Source organism: Vicugna pacos, unplaced genomic scaffold (assembly GCF_048564905.1).
Source record: "Vicugna pacos unplaced genomic scaffold, VicPac4 scaffold_116, whole genome shotgun sequence".
NCBI classification, from domain to species: Eukaryota; Metazoa; Chordata; class Mammalia; order Artiodactyla; family Camelidae; genus Vicugna; species Vicugna pacos.
In genome coordinates, this window is record NW_027328796.1 from 888,911 (window position 1) to 901,478 (window position 12,568).

General features: G+C 43.6%; 1 protein-coding gene across 1 annotated transcript in view; it reads left to right on the plus strand.

Moving 5' to 3' along the window:
• The first annotated feature begins 699 nt into the window (after positions 1-699).
• Positions 700-12,568, plus strand: part of LOC140694984 (uncharacterized) — an 80,603-nt gene continuing 68,734 nt past the window's right edge. Inside the window, exons 1-4 of the mRNA XM_072957977.1 lie at positions 700-976; positions 8,241-8,400; positions 11,585-11,758; positions 12,211-12,350. The gene's annotated coding sequence lies outside the window, so the exon portion shown is untranslated. The remainder of the gene's footprint in view (positions 977-8,240; positions 8,401-11,584; positions 11,759-12,210; positions 12,351-12,568) is intronic.

Genomic DNA, 12,568 nt, shown 5'->3' on the forward strand with positions numbered 1-12,568 from the left:
CGATGTAGACTGCGGTGCTAAACCTGAGCATGTTTAGTTATCCTGGTGGCTATGAAAATACAGACTACCAGTCGCTACCTCTGGAGACTCTGAGGGTGTGCACCCCAGGATTCTGCATTTTAAGAAGCACTTTAACGAATCCTGATGAAGAGATCTGAGTGTCCCACGGAGAAACACTGGTGTGCGAGGCACCAATATTGAGGATTCTCAGGGAACGATGTCTTTTTAGGATGGTCCATGGGCCCTCACTTTAGACTTTTGCCTTGGGTTTAATTGTATGTGTTCAGAAGTGATGTCTTTCAATTCCAGTGCATGTCAGCATGCTCTGTGCAGGGATTTACTCTCAGTAGATGGCAAAAACTATGATTCTTCAGGTCACCGAGCTACACTGTGAACGATATTTTATTTTGGTTTTCTTTGTAGCAATGCAGAGTCTCCCGAGAAGAGATTTAGACTCAACAGCTTTGTGTCAGACTTTGGAAGACCGCTGCTGCCCAAGGTGTTCTCTGGCAGTGCAATGACGAATCTAGGTCCCTCTTTCACTGCTACATCAATGAAGTGGACCACTTGGACAAGGCCAAAGCTGGTATCCCTACCATAGCCCTTTACAGTGTTATTCGGCTCCAGGAAGCCATCAGATGCAGCAGGTGGCCAGAGGAGGAGCCGAACAGACTCATGAAATGTGACATCCCCAACTTTATCAACACGGACCAGAACTCTGCCTTTGTGGAAGATGATTTCCTGATTTTGTAACTACCGATTGTTCTAGAAAATAAGCCAGTTGCCCAGAACTCACACAAAGACTTGAATTGAGAAACGTGCTTTCTCAGGTATCTTTCTGAAGATGTGAAGTCTGTCTTTGTATGGAAGGAAGTCCCCTTTCACAAAACTGAATGTGTTTGTGTCTGAGAGAGGGAAATGGAGACAGAAAGACGAAGAAGCAGAAGAGAGCCCCCTCAGAAGAGATCTAGTTAAGGTGAGTTTTTGTGCCTTTAAAAAACATTTGGGGTTTTAGGGGGAACAAAGTATTTACACTGTCTTATTCTCCTCATTGGAAACCTTGGCCCCGTCGTCAGAGTCAGCGGCCTTGAACGGGGGTTGCACGCTGCGTTTCATCTGGCACTGCCACTTCCACGCTCTGCCTTTAGCACGTTGCTTTGCCTGTCAGGGTTGCCACCCTTTTAACTGTAAGGTGAGGAGTCTGGAGTAGATGATCCACCCCAGCTCTGCTGTTTTGCAAATTTCTGATTTCGTATTCGGATGAGTCTGGGATACACCCAGAGCAGTATAAACCAGGCCCTACCTCCTGCCTATTGCTGGGGCATCCCTCAGGTCTGTGCCTTCTACTCAACCCTTTACTGAGCCCAGCTTTTGTCAGGAGCCCAAGTGCCTACCGGGATGGCAGGGGACTTGTCTTTCGTGGTCACGGTGGCCAAGAATTCTATTGGTGTGCTGAAACAACTCTTCTGAGATCCTCCACCCACCCCTGCTCAAACCTAATGACAGCACTACGGTTCCTTTCCTAGGAGGAGGATCAATCCATGGTGCATTTTATGACAATCCTGTCCCCAGGGATGCACGGAAGTTTATCAGCTGAGTGAGGGGAGGTGCCTCTGTGTCCCTGTATCTCTGTCTGCTGACAGTTCGCTGCCACCGGCTACTGAACAAGAAAAGTGCTATTCACCATGTTGTGTGTTTTCCAAATGTGTAGGTGATGGTCTTGTGGCTCGTGCGTGGGCTTTGATTTGGGATGGTGAAGGGCTTATAAATACCTCATCAACATGTATTCGAGGTGGCCTGGTGCCACACAGATTTGATTCATGAAGGCATCAAGCCTGCACACTGGTTTGGAAACAACTTGGTTTTGATCATTCACACTGCATGCATGACTCGCTGCTAATCTCTGGGTGGTTTTTTCATTTCAGATTTATTCACCCCATGTCTTGCTTAAGCTGAAAAATACATTTATTTCACCAGAATATTCCCTGATTCTTTGTTTACACACATCCAGTTTTTTTAATTCCTTTAAAAATGATTCTGTGTTTATAATGCCTCCTAATTTCTATCATCTCTATGTTGCCAGTGGCCTGAGACATGCACCAGATTTGATGCCGGAACAGTTCCACCAAAAGAAATCCCTTTGCCGTAATATCTTTTGAGGAAAATATTATTCTTTAAGGCTCTAACAGTAAATCGTAGAAGAAAGCATGGAACATTTCTTGTAGTTAATACATGTTCATGCGAAAAGAAATGATATTTTCATTAAACAATGTTGATTTTAATAACTTTTACAAATGTGAACATTATTATTCATAATTTAAGTAACCAGATAAAACCACAGTTATTTATTATGAAGATTGAAAACTATTTACATGGTCTCTTAATTAGAAGTAGCTTTATTAGAAGACTGAAGGGTATTTAAAAGATGGAAAAATACCCATGATGACACCATCATTTTTATTAACTAAATATCAAGAACTGTGCAGGGATAAGATTTAACCCTCTGCAAACTGCCAAGTTAGCATGAGGTAGTTTGTGGATGCTGCCAGAGGACAGGACACTCCCCCAGGATCAGAGACAAAGGACTCCCTGCCAGCACAGAAGGCAGCCTGTGGTTCAAGTTCATATTGGTTCCTGAGTTCCTTTCCTATTGCTGTTGTAACAAAGGACCACAGACTCAGTGGCTTAAAGCAATACACATTCATCTTCTCACTGTTCTAGGGTGCAGTAGTGCAAAGTCAATGTCAGTGGGCTAAAACCAAGGAGTGGCCAAGGCTAAGTTCCACACCTAGGCTCTTGGGAGGGATTCATCATCCTACCTTTCCCAGCTTGCAGAGGTGCTCACACTCCTTGGCCCAGGGCCCTGTGTCACTGTGACCTCTGCTGCCACTTTACATCTCTGTCTCTGACTATATAGATATAGAGGAAGAGTCTTCTACATCTGGTATGGACCCTTTTTCCTACATGGACATTGTATCCTTATTTATGTGCAGATGAAAACCCCTTCCCTCCAGGGTGCGGTGGCATCAGCTCACAAGATGACCACTCTGGGCTTTAAGTGTCCTCTTTGTATTGTCATCAGGGAACTTCTCTTTCCATAGTTAGCTCTGTGTTACTTTGTTGTTATATTTTACCCAGAATTACTGAAAGTTTTACTTAAAAGGGATCCTAATTAGCTCTGTTTACCTGTTTCCAGAGCTGAAAGCTTCAGTTCTAGAGTATCAGTTTGATTTTTCCTAAAAATACATTCCAGTATATTTCTCTGGTGAAAGTCTCTACCCTGTTATCTATTCTCCCATCATTTCCTTATTTTCTTGAATATATTAAAAGTATTTTATAGCCTTTATTGGTAACTCTGATGCCTACATCACCTGGGGTTTGCATCCTTTGTCTAATGCTCCTTATTCTCATGTTATCTGTCATATAGTCTGGACATGTTGCATGTCTAGAAATTCTTTATTACATGGCAGACATTGCAAATGAAAAATCCATGTTATCTTCTGTGAGAGCTTTTCTACCTTCCCGTTAGGCAGACAGTGTGAGGGACTGATCATGTCACTCCAATCAGGCGCTGAGGTGGATCAGGACTAAAGTGCCTTTTTTCTTAAAACAGCTTTGAGGTATACTTGGCAAAATAATTTTCACACGTTTAAAGTGTACAGCTTAATATGTTTTGACGTAAGAATATCCCCAAGGAACCATGACCACACTCAAGACAGTGAACATACCCATCACCCACAAAGCTTCTCTCCTGACTTTTTTTGTCCCTCCCTCCCTCCCCGTCTCTTCCCCTGGGAACCATTGATCTGCTTTCTATCACAACATATTGGTTTGCATTTTCAAGATCCTTATATGAATGGATTCATGCAGTATCTACTCTATGTTGTCTGACTTCTTTCATTCAGTGTAATTATTTTGAGAATCATCTGTGTTGCTGTATTAATAGCTTATTTGTCTTATAGTAGAGTATTGTTTAGTGCTGAGTTTTTACTGAAGAGTTTATTGTGAGCAGTGTTTGTATAGACCATCATTTCTTTCTGCATTTACTTCTTGATGGATGCATGGGTTATTTACAACTTGTGCTATTATAAATAAAATAGCAGTGAATATTTGGTTATAAGTCTTTGTATGGACATATGCTTTTCCTTTCTAAAGCACCAGATGAGGAATGTCTGGATTATATGGTACATAGGTGTTTACCTTTTTAAAAGAATCTGTTAAAGACTTTTCCAAAATGGTTGTACTATTGTAAATTCCTCGTGGTGTGTATCAGTTCTGGTTGCTCTACTTCCTTGCCAGCACCTTGTAAGGTCAGTCTTTCTAACTGTATTCATTCTAGTATGTATGTGAACTAGTATCTCACTGTGGTTTTTAAAAGTATTTCTCTAATCATTAATGACACCTTTAATCAGCATCTTTTCATATGCTTATTATCCATCTGGATATCTTTACTGAAGTGTGTTTTCTGGCCTCATTCATTCAGGTGTTTGAATTATTATTGAATTTTGAGACCTCTTTATTCTGGATCAGATACAAAGAGAGACCATTATCAGATATATGATCTGCAAATAGCTTCTGTCTATGGCTTGTCTTTTCATTTGCTTAGCAGTGTTTAGAAGAGCATTGAAGAGTCTTCATGTTCATAAAGTTCACTCTATCAGTTTCTTTTTAAAATAGATGATACTTTTGGTGTCATAGCAAAGAAAAATTTGCCAAACCCAAGGCCATAAAGCTTAAGCCTATGCTTGTTCTCCTAGCTGTTTTATAGTTTTAGATTTCCTATTAAGATCTATGATCCATTTTGAGGTAAATTTTGTATATTTTGTGAGGTGTGAATCAAAGTTCATTTTTTTTTTGCGTATCACTATCTAATTGTTCCAGCACTACATGCTGAAAAGATCCTTTCTCCACAGCATCCTTTTTGAGAATCAATTGTCTGTATAAGTCTTGGTTTAGTTCTGAACATTCTATTGTGTTCCATTATTCTATTTTCCTGTTTTACACCAACACCCTAATTTCTGATTACTGTAGCTTTATAAAAAAAAAGTTTGAAAATCAGATAGTGCAAGTCTTCCAACATTGTTTTTCTTGTTCAAAGTTGTTTTGGATTTTTGGGATCCTTTGAATTTTTATATGAATTATAGAATAAGTTTTTAAATTCCTTACATCCTGTTCTGCCAAAATTCCACCCATGTCTTTGGCCGTCTCCAGAGCCACATTTTCTGGAGAAGTCTCTCTAGATCCCAGGTGAAAGGAATTTCCCTTTCGTCTGTGCTCAAATCACATTTGATATTATTTGATTCCATTTAATCATATTTGCCTGTATGTACTTGTCTGATCTTTCCAGCCATTTAGTAAATCTCAAAAGATTAGGAATCTTGACTTGGTTCCCTCTGTGTGCTGAGAAACTAGTTCTATGCTTTGCAGGAGTGAGCCCTGCAGTAAGAGGTATCTGCAGCACACATCTAGCTCATTGCTTGAATATTGTCAAGGAATTCTGCAGATTTAGAATTGTTTATTGATTGTTGTCTCCAAGACGGCTCAGTCTTTTTTATTTCTATTGCTACTGCTGCAGTTTCAAAGAACAATGGGCTAGTTATTTTGCAAATATCAAATCATACTCTAATTGTGTTGTCACGCAAATTATGTGCTGCTGTGTCTTAACAACCTGCTTAGTGTTCACAGGCTCCTTCACTCATGGAAAATTTGGGAGAATGTCATATCCTTAGAGATAGCAATGCTGTCTTTGGCGACCTGAGCAGCAGTATCTGAATTCACTCCTGCTATTTTTCCAGTGTCCCCTCTAGACCTCCTCCAGCCCTCCATGGGGGGCCCTGCAGTTCTGCCCTAGAAAAGCCTGTTGCTTCTCAGGAAGACTTCCCTATGAAACATAATCATGTCCTTCTTGTGGGGACATTCAGTCCAGAGACCTGAAAGCAGGGGAAAATGTTCAGCCTGCTTTTGGTAGAACCTAAATTCTTCCATACTTGTTAGAAGCAATTTCAATGAGGAAACTGTTTTGGCATCTAACAAATCAGCATAAATGACTGATGAGGAAGATCAGCTTCCCCATCCCACTCAGTCGTCATGTTGATGTGACACACACATTGGCAAACATTTTCCCCTGTGAGCAACGTAAAGTTCAAGACGTTATGAATGGCTTTTTATTTTTATTTCTTAGTCTTTCCACATTCACTGTGTCTCGTGAGATTATATGAATCCTGCTTATTTTCAGCCCAGCACTAAACTTTTTAAAAGGATCACGTGTTTAAAAGGCTAGTGGACAATTTTTTAGAAGACAGAAATCCTTAGATTTTGGTCCCAGAGTTGAATCTTGGTTAGTGGTGAATGAAAATTCCCGTTAAAATTTTAAATTCAGTGATATAAAGTCTTAAAAATAGTTAAATATTAGTCAATTTCATTAAACACTATAAGAGTTATTTACCTTTAAGCCTGTTTCTGGGGCAATTTTGCAATGATTCCCTCCCTTTATCGATTCCCTCTTTATCAGAATCCTTGAGAGGCCCCTGTCATCATTGTCAGTATCATCATTATCATCATGGAACTGATTCTTCTGGAAGATTCTAGGAAAATAAAGAGATGGACGGGATTATGTGTAGGTCAGTGTGTGCATGTACAATAAGAACAGCTGTCAGGCATTAGATGCAAGATACCCATTTCATTTAGGGGAGAATGTGGTCATGAAATCCTGATGTGGTGAATGAAGGAAGCGGTGGGAACAGGATAGTCAATGCAAAGGAGGAGGAAGTGAGTGAGTTGGAGAGCATAGATCCTTGGTTAGTTGATCAGCACATTGGTAAGAATGAGGGGAGTGTGATGGCAGAATCATGTCCCTCCCCGGCCACAGGGTAGCCACCTGTGACATGTTACTGTACATGGCAAAAGGGATGACAGATATTTTAGGATTAAAAATCTTAGAGGATTTCTGTCTCCTAAATTGTCTATTAGTTAGCCTTTAAACCCATGATACATTATTATAGATTAGTGCAGGGGCACAAAAAGAAAGGATTCATATAATCTCACCAGACAAACTGAATGTAGAAAGGATAAGGAAGAAAAACAAAAAGTCACTTATAAGTGCCTTGAACCATAAATTGCTCATGAGGAAATGTTACACAAGGTGAATGTCACAGCCACATACACACTGCCTGAGTGGGATGGGACAAGGGGATCCTGAGATGAGACAATAGGGTGAGTAGTCTGGATTGTCCAGGTGGGCTGAATGTAATCACAGGGGTCCTTAAATTGGAGGATATTTCCCAGCTGAGTTTAAAATCAGAGGGAGGTGTAGCGATGGAGCAATGTTCAGAAAGGCTGCTGACCATGAAAATGGAGGAAGTTGAGGGGCACAAGCTAAGGAAGGTGGGTGACCTCTGTAAACTGGAAAAAAAAAAGGAAACATTCTCTTCTAGACCCTCTAGAAGGAAGGAACCCTGCTGGTATCTTGAATTTATCCCAATGAGAACTGTGTTGGATCTCTGACATCCACAGCCATAAGCTGATAAGTCTGTGCTGGTTTAAGCTATTAAGCTTAATGGAATTTGTCACAGTGGTAATAGGAAAATAACATAGTGAGCGGTAGTGTAAGGGATTAAAGGTCTAGGATGGGGTGTGGAGAGAATTCTGACATTTACACCTAAAAAACAACCAGGTGAAGTGGGAAGGTGTTTTAAGGAAGTCCTACCTGGCAGGGCTGTCAAGCAGACTGGAGTGAGCGAATCCTTGGAGTTAGAGGAATCAATTAAACCTCTACAAGGAAAATAAGAAATAAAATGTAGCAGGGCTTCAGTGTTAGTAGATGTAGGAATGGAAATGGGCAGAGAGATATAAACATTATTTTGAAATTAGCTACAGGTTTGATGACTGCATGTTTGGGAGAGTTAGCCGATGTGTGGACTGAATGCATCCCCTCAAAATCCATACGTCGAAACCTCATCTCCCAGGTTGATGATATAAGGATGCGGGGCCTTTGGGAGGTGATTAGTAGGATAAAATGAGGTCATGAGAGTATTGCCCTCATGAATGGTATTAGTGTTCTTATACAGGGCCCCAAAGTGCTTGCTTCTCTCTCCTCTCTGGGCCATGAAGATAGTGGGAAGACAGCCATCTTCGAGCTGGCAATCCTCTCCCAGATACATTGACCTTGAAAGCCTCAGCCTCCAAACCATAAGGAATATGCTGGTTGTTTAAGCCACCCGACACACGGTAATTTGTTACAGAATCCCAGACTGACGAAGACAGTGGAGAATGCCACTGCGTTTGGCACTGATTGCCTGGAGAATGCTGAAACCCAGGGAAGTGGGCAGCACAGACGTTTACTCATTTAATCCTGCCAACACTGTAGGGGATAGAGTCTACATTTTCCTCGCTATTTAAAAGGTAAGGAAAAAGAGGCACAAATAATAACAATGACAATGACAACAACAACAACAACAGCAACAATAATTTGTCCAAGATTCACACAGAACTCCCTGGAGGGAGAGTGAGAATTAATACTTATGCAGGCTGGCCCCAGAGCCCCTGCTCATAACTACTAAGTCAGATCACCTTGCTTATTTAGATCAGTTTTTTTTCAACTGTGATATGAGTGTACTGTGTCCAGTAACTTATAATTTCAAAATACCTCACTGTAAGGGAAACATTAGTTGCAGGCATTACAACCCACAGAAAGCTAGACATACAAAAATAACTTGTTAGGGCAAGATAACCAATAATGTTTTTAAATATTATACCTGCTGACCCTTTGCAATAAAGTGTTTATTTATAATTCTGTCTGGCTACAGAATAACATCATTATCCTGCATGTGGCTGGTGGCTCCCGTGTTGGACAGCACGGGTCTAGAGAATTTAAATGACTTGCCCAGCCTTGCCCAGGAAGCTCGTGGTGGGATCAGAGCTATAGTCTGGGACTGTTCCTTCCTATCCAACAATTCCCTCATGGAAGTTTAGAAGCTTCTCCTTTGGTGCCCAGCTGTCTATCCGTACTTATGACATCTTGTCAGGTGCCCCGGCCTGCTCCTGAACATCAGCCAGAACCCACTTCTGCTCTTTTTTGGCCAGGTAATACCTTCTAGCAACTTCCATTGCCTTCTTGGCATCAGTTTTTACATGGAAGGGTAGTGGCTAGAGAAGGAAATGTGTCCACATGACAGGTTTTTCATAAATATAGTAGGAGTGGTCAAGAGAAGAAAACCTCAGGAATACGAGTGGAAGCAGGTCATTTAATATACCAAATGCGTACTTTCAATGTATGTTTGTGTTTCCGAGTCCACACTTGTTCTACTCGTGCATTATAGGCCAACACATCAGGAGACAAGGATTTGGGGCAAGAAATAGCGGCTTTAATTTGTAAAGCCAGCGGAGAAGATGGTAGACCAATGTCCTGGAGAACCATCATCCCAAGTCAGAATTCAGGCTCTTCTTATATTAAAAAGGGGAAGCGGGAATGCTTGGTTGTTGCAAACTTGGTGTATGAATTCTTTGTTGTTAGAATCCTTTGTTCTTGCAGCTCTTCACCTGGGTCAGATCCGTGTAAACCTCCAACAAGCAAATGTTATTTTCTATTCTGTATCTTGTTATCTTTATACGAATGGAAAAGTGATAATATCCTTCAAAGTCAGAGCCTTGAGAATAGGGTCTCCTGTATATTTCAGGATCTAGGCAACATTGTTTCACAAAAGGTGCAGAAACAGCAAGACTAAGCCTAGGAAACAGGGCACAGGTTTAAAGTCAAAGGAACAGATCTAATATGGAGTCAGATTTGTTCTTTCCTATTTCAGTAGTGCCATGGAGAAGGCACTGTGGGCAGCTTTCTGTAGGGTCCTGGAGGCTTTCTCTCTCAGCCTCTGTGCGCCTCTATTGAAAACCCGTCATCGCTATCTGGCCTGCTGGAAAACCAGTCCGCCTGTTTTGCCCTGAAGTTGTGTTCTGTTTATAACTCATCTCTACTCCTTGGAAAACAACTCAATAAAAACTCAGTTGGTTTCCCACCAGCCCTGAGCAGGGGTGAGGGATAGCATGTTATTATTTTATTAAAAAAATATATAAAAGAGTTTTAAAACAGCACTGGGCACATAGGAGAGAGACAATCAATGCTTCCTGGCTTAAATCGAAAATGATGACTCAGTGAGTCTATGGCTGCTGTATTTGCTGAGCTAGTTACTCCTTTGCTCCATTACACATTTATTTTAACTGAAAAAGAAATATATGCATATGGTTAAAAAAATTCAAACAGAGCAAAAAATACTCAAGTGAAAGAAGTTTTCCCTCATCCTCTGTTCTTACATGCCTCCCTGGAGATGCCAATGTTTACAATCCTTTGTGTGCTTTTCCAGATATGCTATGCAAGTTCCCACCAATGTATGTAAATTCCTTTAAAGTTTTACTTATTTTTAACTTTAAGGGATTTAAATCCTCAAGTGGCTTCTGCCACAGTAATAGAAAAGAAGAAATCTGACTCCATATTCGATCTGTTCCTTTGACTTTAACCCTGTGCTCTGTCTCCTAGGCTTCTTCTTGCTTGTAAAACAATGTTGCCTAGAGCCTAAAATATACAGGAGAGCCTATTCTGAAGGCTCTGACCTTTAAGGGTATTTAACACTTTTCCAATCATATAAAGATAACACGTTGCAGAATAGAAAATAACGTTTGTTTTGTTGGAGGTTTACAGGGATCTGACCCAGGGAGATAGCTGCAAGAACAAAGGATTCTAACAAGAAGGAATTCCTACACCAAGAAGTTTGCAAAAACCAAGCACATAGGAAAGCAGCCTGAATTCTGACTTGGGGAGATGGTTTTCCAGGACATTAGTTTGCCATCTAGGTCTACAGAAACTTGCTATTCCATGCCCCAACACTTGGTCTCCCAACTTACTGGCCTGTCCTGCACTGAGGAGAATGAATTTGGACTCAATAACACTTCTACCTACCTAGCAAGTTGGACACTGGGACTGAGGGCAGCTCTCCCACACACAGGGGCCTACGGTGAGCCCTTGATTATTCCCCGAGGTTGGGGTGTGGTTTACCCAGGAGGGATGGGGACTCTACACCAACACTCAGGCAGTCTGCTCCTTCTGGGGCTCTGACATTTTACCTCCCGCTCCCTGCCAGCCCAACATTTGGGACAGTGGAGCTAAGGCAGAGATCGTGCCTGCCTGTTTCCCAGCGTGTAAAAGGGGAATATGTACTCTTCCCAAGGTAGTTCTGAGAAACAACACCTGCGGGTGCTTGGTTCCCTGAGCAACAGTAAACCTAGCTCCTTGTGGGGGCAACGGGTATGATACCCGTAGGGTTTCTGCAGAGACCTTAGCTGGAGGGCTGGGCCAGGGACGTAAAATATGAGCTGTGGGCAATGACGGGTAAGAGAAGGGTGTATAGGCAGGACTGCTGCCTCCTTCGGGGTGCCACAAGAGGTAAAACGCTTTCTCCCCATCTCTGTTACTCCCCTCCCAATTCCAGGTAACTGCCTTCCCTCTGCTCCTCCTGTCCATGTGTCTCCCTCCACTTTTCCCCGCCTCCCCTCCTCCTCCCCTATTCTCCCTCCCTCGGTTCCCCTTCCCTCTCAGGACCCAGAGCGGATCGCTGGCCCTCCTGCGCATGCGCAGTTGCTGCCAGCTGGACCGCGGGTTGGAAGCTCCAGCTCCGAGCCGGGGATCGGCCCCAATGGCTTCTCAGCTCTGTCGCCCTGTAGGCCTTTGGCTACTGCCTGGGGCCGGGGCCTCTGGCTGTGGAAGTGCAAGGTGAGGGGATATCGGGAAAGGGGTGAGGCGGCTGCGGGAGGGCGGTCGGCGTGTCACAGCCCCCCAGGGCGCCAGTCAGCGTGTGTTCAGCTGGATTGCTCGGGCCAGACCCCTCTGCCCGCGCCACCTGCCCCGGCGCCCCGGCCACAGCTGTCCAGGGCCAGGTGTGCCCCTGCGCCTCTTGGCCCAGCCGGGCTCCCCTCAGTCCGCGGCTGGCGTCCGCTTCCCCTCTTCCGCCCGCGAGTCCTCCCCTCCCGGGCTTCCTCTCCTAGGCCGCCGACCCGTCCCCACCACTGGGCGGGCTGTGTCCCGGGCGGGCGGGGTCTGCACACCCGGACGGGGCGGGCGGCTTGGGCTGGGGCTGGGGCTGGCCTCCGAGCGGGGCTGCAGCCCGCACCCCCCCTTTCCCTCCCCCCTAGGGCTGCCCTCCTTTCCCTTTCACCCTCCCTCAGGACCAGCTCAGTGGCGTGTGTGCTGCTCCCCGGACTGAGAGCCTCTGGCTGTAGCGCCCAGCTTCACCTGGTGGAGTCGGGAAAAGGGAGCATCAGTGCTGAGCAAGCTTCTGTCTCCTCCCTCAGTGTTTCTGCCGCAGGTAAGTATCTTGAACACTTTCAGGTGTTATGATGGCGGTGCTTGTTGATGTCACGTGTTTTTATAGTGAGAGGGATTAACAGTGGTGAAAGCAGGGCTTGGTTCTGTTAAAAATGAGCTGAAGGCATGAAGCTGTGATATCCTCCTTCCTTCCCTCTCCAAGGGTGAAACGTGTGACAGTCAATTTTAAAAAGATAGTTACAGTCCCTAGCTAGCCCA